The following is a 16,095-nucleotide window of genomic DNA, read 5'->3' as shown; positions in this document are numbered from 1 at the left end:
GTCTAGGCCCGAAACGTCAGCCTTCCTGCTTCTCTGATGCTGCTTGGCCTGCTGTGTTCATCCAGCTCTACACCTTGTTATCTCAGATTCTCCAGCATCTGCAGTTCCTGCTATCTCTGTAGATAGGAAAGACCCATTTCCCTTAATAGAAAGGTAAGTTATCAAGGGACACAGATTTAAGGTGATTGATAAAAGGATTAGAGGAGACAAAAGGCAATGTTTTTCGCCCAGAAGATGGTGAGTGTCTGGAATTAATTTCCCAGTTTGACAGTTAAGTCATTTTTGACGAATGCTTGATGAAAAATGATTGGAAGATGCATGGGATATCACAGAACATGGTACTTTCCTAGGACTTCCTAGAATTTCATATACCTCAATATTTAATGTCTAATACATTACATCCTCTCACCTTCTCATTCATCATGTCATATTTTTAAATAATTACAATCCAGTCAATTATTGCCCTAAAAGACCAACTCTCAAACATCTGTAAATGATAGAAGTAGTAATTAGCCATGATCATAACCTGACAACCTCAAACCAATAAACTGCTTACAAATGGTCAATTTGAATTTCTCCAGGAACATTCAGGTCCAGACCTTATTACAGCATTGGTCTGAACACTGACATGGATGGATGAGTTTGCCTGCCTGTAATGTAATTTGCATTTGATAAACCATGACACCAAAGAACCGTAGAAAAATTGATTCATGGAAATCGGGGGCCGGGGTGAGCGGGGTGGGGTGGGGGGGTGCGGTGCGGGGGCTACTCTTTACGTTGGAGGATAAAACATTTAAATACCAACAATATGTCTGGCACAAAAGGAAGACAGCCATGTTGTTAGTTGTTAATTATTTTAACCTCAGGATATCACCACAGGAGATTTTAGCACCAATTTATTCCCATTATCATTTTCTTTTAATTTCCAAGAAAAGGTTTAAATATCAGTCCCCTATCAAGTCAAATCTTATGCAAATCCAGCATACAGCCAGAATGCACTGACCACATTTCTTGCTAGTTCAACTTGTGTCTAGAAACTAAGGCAGTAACCTCCAACCATCCCCCCCAAAAAAACAGCTATGGACCTGTTTCTAAAAAATCTCTTGCTTTTTCACTGCTATATAAATCTAAACTTATAGACACAAACATATATGTAGCATTATTTTTCCAGATATGCAAGGTTCATAGACGATAACAGCACATAACTTCTGTTCTAAACTGTTGTTTCTGTCTGGACTACCTCTGCTGAGGTACAACATCAATTTTTTTTCAACTATCTTGCACCTAACTTTGCATGATACACACTCCAAATCTGATCTGGGCACATAGTATGATTGTTATTAGTGAAAACAATAACAGAATCATAGAATCACCTAGTGTGTACGCAGACCTTTCAGACGACCAAGTCCACACAGACCCTCCGAGCAGCATCCTACCCAGACCCACACCCCTAACCTAACCCTTTAACGCTGCATTTCCCATGGCTAATCCACCTAGCCTGCACATCCCTGGACACTATAGGCAATTTAACATGGTCAATCCACCTAACCATCACAGATTTGAATTGTGGGAGGAAACTGGAGCACCAAGATGAAACCCATGCAGACTCAGGGAGAATGTGCAAATTCAACACAGGCTGGAATCGAACCCGGGTCCCTGATGCTGTGAGCAGCAGTGCTAACTGCTGAGCCACCATGCCACCGAATACTCTACTTCCAAGAGTAATACAGCACTGCTGAGCCACAATGGTCAAAATAATTTGTTATTAAGTTAACACTTTTGCACAGCACCACTGAAATGTTATGACCAAGCCGTTCTTCGTGATTACTGTTTGCATTATTCAACTACAAACCACTACTAATGAAAACAGTTTGAAAATAATTTAAGCTTCAAGTAGAAAAGCTTGATCACATACAGTACGTTCGCAGAAAAAATGTTTTATAATTATCTTTTCAGGGATAAAGAACAGGAAAGGCCTTATAAGAATTAACTACCAGTGACTTGTTTACCACATCCCATAATAGTTGCATGATCCAGAAATGGAACAAAAGCCAAAAAAGCTCTTTAGCATTAGTTACACAACAGTAGTTGTTTTGATCTCTGATATAGTAACTCAAGTAGCGTACACCTGAATTTATGGGAATGCTAGGATTTATGCTCCACTAAGCACAGAGTTACCAGGGCATGAAGACAGGTAGGGGACGCCTCCCTCTAGTCAAACAAATTCCTGGCAGATGAATATGGAATATTTAAAGTTATCAGAGAACAGTACAGAGTTTGTTTTAAACAAACAAAACCAGGCCACGAAATATTGTGACAATTAGAAATTAAGTTCACAACTATTAGGCTACACTATTACATATTTAAATAATTATATCCTTTGGAGTTTCACTGCAACCATAGAGGATCATCAATGTATGAAAGTATTCCAGGTTATAATATTTTCAAAGCTTGATTTCCTTAAACAACTTCAATCCACTATCTTTCTTACTGTGCCTCTTTGAAGAAGCTGGGGTACATTTTTACATTAATAACATTATATAAATATGCTGTTGCCATCTTTACTTTCCATAAGCTGTGCACTATGAAGCACAAAATGAAACATTTGGTTTCATAGCACTATAGACAATTAAAAAAGACAACAATCTTGACTCAAAACAATAACTACAGTCTGCATGGTTATTACATTCACAAAACATTAATGGGTTGAAATTGTTCAGAGCAAATAAAGGTTGCACCCATTTTTCTGCCACAATTAAAATAAACAGATTCAGAATAGTAAGTCAAAATATCAAACCACTGATTACCTATATCTCCTAGCTCAATCTGAACCTGAGACACAAAGAAGTCTATCTTGGTCAAATGAGGTGTTTTAATGAACAGCTTAAAACTAAATAGTGGCAACACTAGTAGCAGCAGATTACAGAAGGCTCTACTACTAAGTGTGAAGTAGGAGCAGAATGTCAGACACAAATAGGAATTGAGAGCAATCTGGGAGAGAGTGAAATTTTAAAGACCCCAACTGCAGCTCTGAAGGATTTGGGCTCTTGGCTTATTTCCTACTTTAGGATGGTGATAGAGGTGTTGTATGGTCCACCTATTTTTGGACCTCCTGTGGCTCTTATTTGTGCAATTAATGGATTGGTAGCCCAGCAGCTTTAAGTGAGTGGGTTGGTGGTCGGACAGGAGAGGAGGGGAGGGGAGCACGAACTTCAGAGGTTACCTACACGTTTAGGAGGCAATCCCCACAAGATCTTACACCCTATCTAATCCTCATCCTCTATCGTCTCTAACCTGACTCTTCACAGCCCCTCTTTCCCCTGACTGGGTCAGTCAGCCAGGTTTTATTAATTGCCCAGACTGACCTGAAGTCACACATCCAAAATAATCTTTAGGTTCTGACTTTGATCCCAGTGGCATCAGTCCTACCTTACAGATCTGCCAAGTCAGTCACTCTGATTGGCTGCTGGCATTATAATCCCAGCAGGACCGGTCTTGAGGGATGATCACTGCTGGGAGTACAAAACTGGTGGCCAATCAGACTGGCTGGCACAACTCTAAGGCAGGCCTCCCTCCCAAGATGTGGGAAGAAGTCTTTATATTAGCTAATTGACACCCATGGAGTTTTAAACAGCTGAGCTGCATATAGATCCCCGTCAATTCTTCAGATGGTGGGGGGAGAAACCCATCCGAAATATCTTCCCAAAGACAAAGACAATGGTGGGTGCTGCAGAAACAGAATAAGAGATCAACAAAAACGGTGCCTGCTGGTAGTGATCAGTGAAGATATGGGTGATGATGACTTGAAAAGGCCAATCACTCCCCACCCACCCACAGCATGAGACTGGGTGTGAGAGTCTTTCTTATTCCCCAGCCTACTATTTGCAATTCGGTCTACCTGTTCTTAGGAGGAGGGAATAAATTATTTTGCAGGTACAACATTCAAAAAGTGTTACGTAACAAAATATTCATTAAAAATTGAAATGCAAAGACAAAATATTCTACAAGTACAAACTCAATTTTCTTTAAATAAATAATGCATAGACCGAGAAAAGTCTATGCTAAAGTAATTAGCCTTAACCAACATAGCTACGGAGCCCTACTTGTCTTATTGTACTTGGAAGAGGAGTGAAAAATCAACAAATCAGCAAACCTCCTTTCTGATGACCCTTTGTGACTTCTTGCTTTCAGACAAAAAACTGTAATGCATCATAATTTAAGTCCACCTGCAAACTTGGACATACAAGATCAAGCATTAAGTCATACTATTCAAATCATTAATGTAATGGGTGACATGGTGGCTCAGTGGTTAGCACTGCTGCCTCACAGCGCCAGGGACCTGGGTTCAATTCCACCCTCAAGTGACTGTCTGTGTGGAGTTTACACGTTCTCCCCGTGTCTGCATGGGTTTCCTCCGGGTGTTCCGGTTTCCTCCCATAGTCCAAAGATGTGCAGGTTAGGTGGATTGGCCATGCTAAGTTGCCATAGTGCCCCGGGATGTTTAGGTTGTGCTGGGGTAGGGGAATGGGTCTGGGTGGGGTGCTCTTCAGAGGGGCGGTGTGGACTTGTTGGGCCGAAGGGCCTGTTTCCACACTGTAGGGATTCTATGTAAAGTGCAAAGCCGTGGCCACGAAGCAGAACACTATGTTACATCCCACTAATCAGTGAATAAACCCTTTATTCCTGTGCTGTCTTCTAGCTCTCAGCAAATCACCAACACTTCCATTTAGTACTTGGTACTCTAATGTTTACTGGTAATCTTTTGTGTTGCATCTCAATAAATATCTTCTGGAAGTTCACACAAACAGCAATCATAGACAGTCCTCCTGTTCACTAATTACCCCCCAAAAATCAACTAACGTAGTCAGACACTGCTAACCTTCAAAAATCTCTGGGATCAGTTGGTAATTGTCCAAGTGCTTAGTCACTGCCTCTGATAGATTCTTGCAATTTCCTCAAATGTAATGGTATGTATGTTGTTACTCGGCATCTCTTTGCTTCTTAGACAATGGAGTGGAATTTCCATTTTCCAATTCAAATGCATAACTACTGGAATCTAGATAATTTTAAAATATTACAATTAAACATCTTACAATTTCCTCACCAACTTATTTGAATACTCTGCAAATCTTCAAATTCTAGAGCTTTGCCTCTGATTTAAGTCCCATTCATTTTCTCCATTACCATTTAAAAAAAGAGAATGGATATTAAATCTATTGAGTTCCATCACTGATGTATTTTAAATCTCCTGTTCTGCCGTTATTTTGCCTCTTCCTTTGCTATGATGATGGATACATTTTAACAAGCATTACATTTCCTTATTCATTACAGTCATGTTGAGGTTACAGTGGACATTCATGAGGCCTCTTTCTGGAGTATTGTGTCCAGTTCTACCCACCCAGTTATAGGAAGGATATTATTAAGCTGGAGAGGGTTCAAAAGATATTAACCAGGATATTGCTGGGTATGGAAAGTCTCAGTTACAAAGAAAGGCTGGATAGGCTGGGAGTTTTTTCACTGGAGTGTAGAAGGTTGACAGGCAATGTAATAGAAGTTTATAACATAATGAGGGTATAAATAGAGTTAGTAGTTGTCTTTTACGATAGACAGTAGTTGTCTTTTCCCTAGGATGGAGGATTTCAAGACTAGGGGACACATTTTTAAGGGGAGGAGAAAGATTAAAAAAAAACACGAGGGGTAAATTTTCTTTAAACGGAGGGTGGTTTGTGTGTGAAATGAACTTCCAGAAGAAGTGGTGGATGTGGGTACAATTACAACAATTAAAAAGACATTTGGATAAGTGCATGAATAGGCAAGGTTTGAAGGAATATGGGCCAGAAGCAGGAAGGTAGGACTAGTTTATTTTGGGATTATGGTAAAAAACACAAATTCTAATTAATCTGGAATTTCATACACATTGTTAGATCAGGTTTTTCTGGATTATACATTTTTTTAAAAATTATGGAAGAAGATGCAAAATAATTTACAAGGATGATAGCAAAGCAGAGATTTTACATATTTGGAAAGACCGACAAGCTGAGATACTTTTAACAAGACTGTGAAGTGATTTGGTACAGGTCTTTAAAATGATGACAGAATTTGAAAGGGTTGGGTAGAAATGTGGTTTCCATGTAGAGGAGAGAACAAACTAGCAGCCATCAGTGTAAAAAAGTCACAAATAATCTCAAGAGTGATTTCCACAGACATTTCTTTATCCAGAGAATGGTTAGAAAGTGAAACTTGCCACCACAAGTAGTAGCTGACTTGAGTAGCATATCCATTTTTAAAGGGAGGCAAAATAAACACATAATGGATAAAGGAACACAGGAGTATGCTGAACGGGTTAAATGAACAGAAGAATGTGCTGTTGGGATTAAATGCAGTGGAGAAAGGGCTCAGTGAAAAGTATACACACTAGCATGGAGCAGTTGGGCTGAATGGCCTGCTTCTATGCTCTACATACATAATTCTGCTTGGTTTGAAGTGAAGGCTAAATATCTTCCGTAGCAGCAGAAAGCAGTTTTTTGATAGTAACTTCCTATCAGAGGCTGTTTCAACTGGTCACCCAAAATTCTACACAACTGTTCCTTTCAAAGCTGCAGCTATTGGTTCAAATGTGGCAAATGGTATTTTATTGAAATATGTAATCGGTGAACTAACAACTCCAACAGAAAATATATCCAGATAATAATGTTACTTTCTTTGTAGTCACAAGCCAACCCATGTGGTGGCAAGTAAGACCAATTGCCAAGAAGTATGTTGTATCTAGGAGAACACTTTATTTGCTAGTTAAAGGAAATTAAAATTACTGGTTACTATTACCAACATATTCCTCCTCTGTTTCCAGCCTTCAAAAACTGCTTGATTTCAAATATTTCTTGCAGGAGTTTAACATCTCATGTTTGAAACAGAGGACATCCATCTCACATCAAAATATTTCTTGTTGCTGCTTAGCTCCAGTAATATATCAGCTACCAAACAGCTCATACTATCAAACAGAAACAAATGCAATCACCAGGCACCATCAGGTAAACTAGATATGAGATCACACCGTATTTATATTTTTTTGTGACATAATTTGAAGTGAAATGTAAATTTCACCCATTTATATAAAATGTGTTGTGTCGCTATATGCAGAAATAATAGTAAAGTAATTTTAAAACATTTTCATATTTCACAAATAGCTGGCAGGCAAGGAGTATTGAGATGGTTTGTAAATTATCATTCCACATTAGGGCTAAATATGTGAAATAATCCAAAATGACAGCTAAAAATGTAATCATAAATCAAAACAACCAAGGAAGGACAGGTGTGGTCTGTATTAAACAATCCTATATCTTACCATCTCATCCATGCTGCAAACAATCATTGAAATGCCTATTTCATTTTGCTACTTTTATAAATTAAAATGAATATTGCAGTACAAGATTCTGAGGAATGCAGAAGAAACAGAAAAACACAATCACCCAGAGCAAGACAATGTTCATAATGTTCTAAACCATAATGGACACACCTCACTCAGGGTCAACAAGAGTTAGCCTGAGAAGATGATGAGAAATTTGAAATTCAAGTGAAATGATAATTACTTCAGATTTAAAACAAGAAACAGATTTTTCATAAGAATCATCTAAATCAAATTTTTAATTTGGATAGAATTAAACTTGCTTTCAATTTAGGGGCAGTAGCAAGACTCGACACATTATATTAAAGTTCTGTTTTCAGTAGTGGACTTATCAACCTTTCTGGATTGCCAAAGAATCTCCCAGACATTGCTGCTGCCAACTCAGGAAAAAAAACATTGCTATTCTACTTTGCACCTGCATGCTCTCTATGGTCCGAAAAGCAATAACTCCCACCATTCTAGCTGCCACTATGGAGCTACTTTGTACGGCTTCTATTCCACGTGGGTGATCGCTGAGCCCCTTCTCATCTGGACCTTCCAGTCAGTCCACACCAGTGATGTGCAGCGGGACCAACCATAATGAAATTCACCAGCCATAGCAACCTTTCTTGTTTGCTAGATTTCCGTAAAGAAACTTTCCATATATCTTCTAACAATCCTGAGTTTACTGCTCTTCAACTCTTCTCTCCAACAGCATCCCATCACACTGACTCAGGGTTGCACCACGCCGCAGTTCCACCTCATCCTCCAGCTCATTCGTCATGCTAACAAGAAACTTTTTCTTTCCTTTTCAGGCATCAAGGCCCACAAGATGCAACAACTCCATGCACTCAGATCTAACCCTGCCGATAACGGTGGTGCTGTTGTAGTCTGGTGTACTGACCTTGCAGAGGCCGAGTGCCAACTCTCCGATACATCCATCTTACCTTCCCGGGGACCATGACCACACCATGACACATCAAGCCATTGTATCTACTAGGGTAACTGATCTCATTTCATCTGGTAATCACACCCCTCTGCTTCCAAGCTGATAGTCCCCCAGCCCAGTACAGCTCGCTTCTACCTCCTCCTAAAAATCCACAAACAGGACTGTCCTGGCAGACCCATTGTTTCAGCCTGCTCCTGCCCCACAGAACTCATCTCTTCCTACCTAGATTCAGTCTTCTCTCCCCGGTCCAATCCCTGCCCACGTACGTCCATGATTCCTCTGACGCCTTATGCCAGTTTCAAAACTTCTAGTTTGCTGGTTCTAGCCACCTCCTTTTTACCATGGATGTGCAATCCCTTTACCCTTCCATTCCTCACCAGGAGGGTCTGAGGGCTCTCCGCTTCTTCCTGGAGCAAAGACCTGAGCCATCCCTACCCACTACCACCCTCCTCTGCTTGGCTGAGCTCATCCTCACCCTCAACAACTTCTTTTGACTCCTCTCAATTTCTTCAGCTAAGAGGGGTAACCATGGGTACCCACACGGGCCCTACTTATGCCTGTCTCTTCATGGGGTACATGGAACATTCCTTGTTCCAGTCCTAATTCCGGCCCCCACTCACAATGCTTTCTCCGATACATCAATGATATCATTAGTGCTGCTTCCCTCTCTCATCTGGAATTGGAAATCTTCATCAATTTCACCTTCAATTTCCACCCTGCCCTCACTTTCACCTGGTCTATCTCTGACTCCTCCCTTCCCTTCCTTGACATTTCAGTTTCCATTTCTGGGGATAGACTGGCCACTAATACCCACGACAAACCCACTGACTCCTACAGCTACTTGGACTATACATCCTCACACCCCACTTCCTGTAAAGACTCCATCCCATTCTCTCAGTTCCTCCATCTCCGTCGTATACGTTCAGATGAGGCCAACTTCGACAAGGGAGCTTCCGAAATGTCCACCTTCTTCCTCAACCGAGGATTCCCCAGCTCTGTTGTCGACATGGCCCTCAGCCAGGTTCAACCCATCTCCTGCACTTCCGCCCTCACCCCTTCTTTTCCCTCCCGCAACAGCAATAGGGCACCCCTTGTCCTTACCTACCATCCCATCACCATCAACATCCAGAAGATCATCAGACAACATTTCTGCCACCTCCAGCAAGATGCCACCACCAGCCACATATTCCCCTCCCCTCCCTTGTCCGCCTTCCGCAGGGACTGTTCCCTCCGGGACACTCTGGTCCACACTTACTTCACTCCCAACAACCCCCCACAGCCCTACGGCACCTTCCCCTGTAACACCTGCCCATTTACCTCCCCTCTCCCCACTATCCAAGGGCTCAAACATACCTTCCAGTTGAAGCAACACTTCATCTGCACTTCCCAGAATTAGTCTACTGCATTCGCTGCTCACAATGTGGTCTCCTCTGCATTGGAGAAACAAAGTGTAGACTGGGTGATTGCTTCGCAGAACATCTATGTTCTGCTCACAAGAAAGACCCTGAACTACCTATTGCCTGCCACTTTAATGCACCCTGTTCCTTGGCCAACATCTGTCTCTGGCTTGCTGTAGTCTTCCAGCGAAGCTCAATGCATGCTGGAAGAACAACACCTCATTTTCCGCTTGGGGATCTGCAGCCCTCCAGACTCAACATAGAGTTCAATAATTTTAGGGCCTTAACTCTCCTATGTCCCAGCCCCCTACCTCACACACCAAGCCTGTTACCACATAGCTTGCCATTGCACACCACCTGTTGTTAGTCACTAATAGTCCCCATTAACAACTATTCTCCCTCCCAGCCTGATCGCCACCAAGTCTTTGTCTATCCAACTACTCTTCTCTCTTTTTAGGTTCTATCCTATTGTTTACTCCCTACCCCGCCCTCCCCTTTTTCTGCATATAAACTGATGGTTTCCCACCCACCATCAGTTCTGAGGGTCACCAGACCCGAAATGTTAACTGTTTTTTTCTTCACAGATGCTGCCAGACCTGCTGAACTTTTCCAGCAACTTTGTTTTTGTACCTAAGTTTACTATTGCCTTCCCATTCTGAATGTTCTGACAGTCGTAAGAAGAAATAGTGCGTGAAATTGCAAGCGTGCCTTAAAAACAGTATATCAAAATCCTCAGTGTTTTCATCAATGAAGACATGGTGCTAGTTTCAGGCAGTATAACGTTCCAGTTTACTGTTAGAAACTTTAGTATTTGTTGCTTTCTGTACCTGCTCTTGGAAATTGCTGGAATCCCAGGCCCATAAGGCTGTTGGTCCAATGTTGTGCAGTTTACTGCTTTTGAAGTTTGGGAAAAATCAAGAGGCAAGCCATTTTGCTAGAATGCCTGGGCAGTGCTTGCAAAAAGGGTCTTCTGCTGCAGGTTAATTGAAGGAAATTTTCACATACCTGTAGAAAAAGCACTTCAAGCTATTAAGACCGAGTCTGGAGGAGTGAATGGTCTTTCTCCAACCCCACTACCCCACTGGGTACAACATAAATTTAAATGCATTACCCAGTTACTGATGAGACTAGTTACGTACTTTATCTACATTAGGTTTAGAATAAACAAGATCCATCAACTAAGTTTCTTTAATAAACATTATTGATTTATAATAAAACCAGATCTTTCAACAAAGATGCAAAGCTGTTTGATATATGAAAGTTTATCCTTCCAAATAACCTACACATCAATTAAAGAAATGTAGTTTTCTCTGCAAAATTAATTTTGAAAAGAAGCTGGACATTAATTGTTAGGTCTTGAAGGAAAAAGAAGAGGGTATAAAATCTTTAAGTGGCTTTCAATTTGCATCCTGCACACACGAACTGGTATCACTAAAAACAGGCAGCTGTCACTGGAACCTTTGGAAAAAAAATAGTTCATTCAGGAATCATGGAAAATTCAGAAACTTTTCAGAAAAAAAGCTGGACTTCTGATTCAGGTATTACACAGACCCTCTCTTGAAAGGGTTTTCTGAAAAGGCAGAAGAGCCAGGAAGCTTCTCCGTCTCAGCAGACTGAATTCTCAAGAACATCACAAGAGGACAGCACTTGACAGCCGTAAACCCAGGTGTATGACATGCATTAAATCGAGCAGCTTTCAATCTTAGCTTTAAGAATGTAATTTCCAATAAGTTTTTTTTTTATTTAAAAATATCCAATGTCATTTTAGGGATTCCATTTAAAAAAAAAAATCAATTCGGGCATCCAACATTCCTTCTGAGCTGTATGGCCATTCCAAGGATCCACCCATGCAAATCAGGGGGCTGGCACTGTCCCCAGCAGTGATTTCATATTTGGAAGTCATTGCCATGCATGGAGGTCCATGTAGAAGAAAACAAACTAGAAGGAACTCGGGGAGGCACTGGCCTAGTGGTATTATCTCTAGAGTGTTAATCCAGAGACCCAGATAACATTCTGGACCTGGATTCGAATCCTGCCACAGCAGATGGTGGAATTTGAATTGAATTAAAATATCTGGAATTAAGAGTCTAATGATGACCACAAATCCATTGTCAACTGTCAGGAAAAACCCATCTGGCTCACTAATGTCCTTTGACGACGAATCCATCATCGACTGTCGGAAAAACCCATTTGGCTCACTAACGTCCTTTAGGTAAGGAAACTGCCATCCTTACCTGGTCTGGCCTACATGTGACTCCAGACACACAGCAACGTGGCTGACTCTCAAGTACCCTCTGGGCAATTAGACATGAGCAATAAATGATGCCTAGCCAGCGACGCCCTCATCCTATTAATGAATTAAAAAAAATCGTAGCAGGTATCTCTGTCTTTTCAAAAGAACCACTGTCCACAATCCTTTAAACATTAATCTCCAAATAACAAAACCATAATGTTGTGTTGAACATGACACCAAATTAAACAAATCCCTTTCTGCCTGCCCATGGTCATTATCCCTCCATCCCTTATATATTCATGTATTTATCTAAAAGTGTCTTAAATGCCCCAATCATATCTGCCTCCACCCTGGCAATGCATTCCACACACAGTGTAAAAAAAGCTTGCCCTCACATCTCTCTTGGCTCTTCCTCCTCTCATCTAAATGCATGCTCCCTACTTTTAGACATTTCAACTCTGGGAAAAAGATTCTGACCTTCAACGCTATCAATGCGTCTCATAATTTCATATGACTGACTCTTGTACTCATTTCCCTGACCAATAAAGGCAAGCATACTATACGTATGCCTACTTTACCACCCTATCTGTTTGTGTGGCCACTTTCAGGGAGTTATGAATGTGATACCCAAGATCCCTCTGTACATCAATCCTGTTAAGGGTCCTGCCATCACTTTTCCCTAACATTTGATCTCCCAAAGTGTAGCACCTCACACTTATCCGGATTAAACTCCATCTGCCATTTCCCCGCCCATGCCTGCAACTGATCCCGCTGTATCCTTTGACAAAACACATAGAATCCCTACAGTGTGGAAACAGGCCCTTCAGCCCAATAAGTCGACACCGACCCCTGGAGCATCCCACCCAGACCCATACCCTTATAACCCACCCAGGCTACACATTACTGAACAGTACAAGCATGGCCAATCCACCTAATCTGCACATCTTTGGACTGTGGGAGGAAACCAGAGCACCTGGAGGAAACCCACGCAGACATGGGGAGGATGTGCAAACTCCACACAGACAGTCACCAGAGGGTGGATTCGAACCCAGGTCCCTGGCACTGTGAGGCAGCAGTGCTAAACCCTGGGCCACCTACATGATCCACAACTCCATCAATATTTGGGTCATCTACAAACTTACCAACTCACCCATCTGCATTTTCATCCAAGTCATTTATATATACCAGCAGAGGTTCCAGTACAAATCCCAGTGGAACATCACTAGTCATGGACCTCCAGCCTGAAAAACACCCTTTTACCACCACCCTCTGTCTTTTATGGGCAAGCCAATTCTGAATCCACGCAAAGTTGTCGTGGATCCCAAGCATCTTAATCTTCTGGATGAGCATACCATAAGGGCCCTTGTCGAAAGCCTTACTAAAATCCATGTAGACAACATCCACTGCTCTACCCTCATTGATCACCTTTGTCACCACCTTGAAAAACTCAATCAAGTTAATAAGACATGACCTGCCCTGCACAAAGCCATGCTTTGCCAAATGTGCGTAAATGCTGTCCCTAAGAATTCTCTCCAATAGATTCCCAACCACCAATGTGATCTCAAAATGCCGTAGTATATTAGCATGCTCCACACAAATCTCACTATCCTCCATATCTTTCTCTTGGGTGAATACCTATGCAAAGTACTCATTTAGGATCTTACCCACATCCTCTGCCTTAAAGCACAAATTCTCTTCTTTATCCTTGAGTGGTCCTACCTTCTCCCTAGTTATCCTCTTATTTTTAATGTATGTATAAAATACCTTGGGATTCTCTATAACGCTACTTGCCAAGGTCAGTTCATGGCCCTTTTGTGCTCTCCTAATTCCCTGCTTGAGTTCCTTCCTGCTTTCTTTATATTCCTCAAAGGCCCTGTATGATTTTAGCTTCCTAAATCTTACATATTCTTCTTTTTTTTCCCCTTTTGACTAAATTCACAACCTCCCTTGTTATCCAAGGATCCCTTACCTTGCCATCTTGTCCTTCATCTGTACTGGAACACGCCAGTCCTGAACTCTTATCAGCAGGTCTTTAAACAATTACCACATGTCAAATGTGGACTTGCCTGATAACAGCTCCTCCCAATTAACATTCCCTAACTCCTGCCTAATACCAACGTAATTTGACCCCTCCCAGTTAGTATCTTATCACAAGGTCTTGACTAATCCTTATTCATAGGCTTTCTTAAAACTTAAGGAATTGTGATCACTGTTTCCAAAATGTTTTCCCACTGAAAGGTCAGTCACCTGCCAGGTTCATTAGCCAGTACTAGATCCAGTAGGGCCCCTCTTCTAATTGGACTATTCATATACTGTCATAATAAAGGGCACCCAGAGGGTCTCTCTATAGAGTTTCAATATAATCCCTGAGACAGGCAAAAACTTGCAGAGGATCACTCTGTACAGCACCCAGTCAGATAGCAAAGGCAATGAATTATCAACAGGCATTGGTCAACAGGAAACGTGAGCAGGAGGTTACATCATGTGAACTCTGAAATTCTTAGAGCAATGCTAAATAAAGCTGTATTCACTAACTTGAGGTCAAAATATAAGAGGGCCATTAATGAATCTAACACTGAATCCAAAAGAAACATCTTTACCAAGAGTAGTAAGAATGGAGAACCGTAACACCAGTGGTTTAGTGATTAGCAGAGATATACTAAAGGGGATGTTAGACAAGTAAACATGAAGAGAGAGAAATAAAAGAACATTTTGACAGGGTATAATTCAAGAAGGTTCATATGAAAGACAATTACCAGCGTAGTCTATTTGGGCTGCAGGTACTGTGCTCTAACATCTATCATTCTTTGTAAAATAGTTCGACACTTATTTGCCAGATTCCCAGTGGCTCAACCTCAATACCAATTCATGCACAGCACTGAACTGTTTTATATAGAATCTCTAACACAAATAGACTTCTAGGAAATGAACAGGTCCACAAAAGTTAGCAACTCCATTCAAGAGAAATAGTGCACAATAACACATGGAACAGCACCATAATATTTTTCAATAGCCAGATTCAAACAACCTGTAACATAAACTTTAGAATCATTCACATGTTGACTATGTCAGATTACCAAACTAATACAATCACCTGTCACAAGTCAATGATTCTCACTACCCATATGAGTTGAAAATATGATGCTTAATCTAACAGGCCAAAAAATAAAGCACTGAAGTAATAAAAACAATGGTTTAAACAGCTCACACATAACGTGAAATAAACAAGATGTGAATTTTAGGTCTGTATAACTCTTCATGTAGTTTGATGATCCAGGCTCACATTATGAACACCAAATATTCAGCTGAATATCTTCTGAATGACTATGGTTCTTAGCTGCATTAACTGCTGCAGGAAAACCCAACAAATTAGAAGGTTGTTCACAACACAGATCCAGTCCTTGATGACCAGATGGACTTGCCGGAGGGTTAATGTGATGTGTTAGAAATAACTGTTAAACTTGAGAGGATGCAGATAAGATTTACAAGGATTGATGCCAGGAAAGGAGGGTTTGAACAACAGGGAGAGGCTGAAAAGCTGTAGCTTTTTTTCCCTGCAGTGTTGGAGACTGAGAGGTGATCTTGTAGAGATTTATAAAGTCATGAGGGCACGGATAGGGTGAATGGCCAAGGTCTTTTTCCTAGGGTAGAGGAATCCAAAACTACAGGACATCAGATTAAGGCGAGGAGCAAGATTTAACAAGGTCCTGGGAGGTAACATTTTCACGCAGACAGTGGTGCGTGCATGGAATGAGCTGCCAGAGGAAGTGGGTGGAGGCAGGTACAATTACAACAGTTAAAAGGCATCTGGATGGGTTTACGAATAGTAAGGATTTACAGGGATATGGACCAAATACTAGCAAATGGGACTAGATCAATTTAGGATGTCTGGTTGGCATGGACGAGTTGGACTAAAAGGTCTGTTTCCATGTTGTACATCCTCATGACTCTATAAATGGAAGTAGGTCAGATTGAAATATCTGATCAGTGCAGAGGAGTTGGACCGAAGGGTCTGTTTCAATGCTGTATGACACTACGACTCAAAGTCTCTTGTGGTGTAATGGTAATGGTAGGTTGATTAAAAGTATCTAGGACGATGGGTCTTGTTCAAAAACCTTTGCCTCCTTTCAGTTCA

General features: G+C 41.2%; 1 protein-coding gene and 1 long non-coding RNA gene across 2 annotated transcripts in view; both read right to left on the bottom strand.

Annotated features, from left to right (window-relative positions):
- LOC109936489 (PIN2 (TERF1) interacting telomerase inhibitor 1) overlaps positions 1–16,095 on the bottom strand; it is a 79,126-nt gene that overhangs the window by 5,789 nt on the left and 57,242 nt on the right. The gene's annotated exons all lie outside the window — the stretch shown is intronic.
- On the bottom strand, positions 4,885–14,005 carry LOC125483184. The gene is made up of 3 exons (XR_007262138.1): positions 13,930–14,005; positions 10,555–10,732; positions 4,885–5,056 (listed from the first exon to the last, which is right to left on the bottom strand). It is a non-coding gene; the product is annotated as an uncharacterized LOC125483184 (long non-coding RNA).

The sequence above is a fragment of the Rhincodon typus genome, chromosome 5 (genome assembly GCF_021869965.1).
Source record: "Rhincodon typus isolate 14 chromosome 5, sRhiTyp1.1, whole genome shotgun sequence".
Lineage (NCBI taxonomy): Eukaryota > Metazoa > Chordata > Chondrichthyes > Orectolobiformes > Rhincodontidae > Rhincodon > Rhincodon typus.
This window is presented reverse-complemented; position numbering and strand designations above follow the sequence as displayed.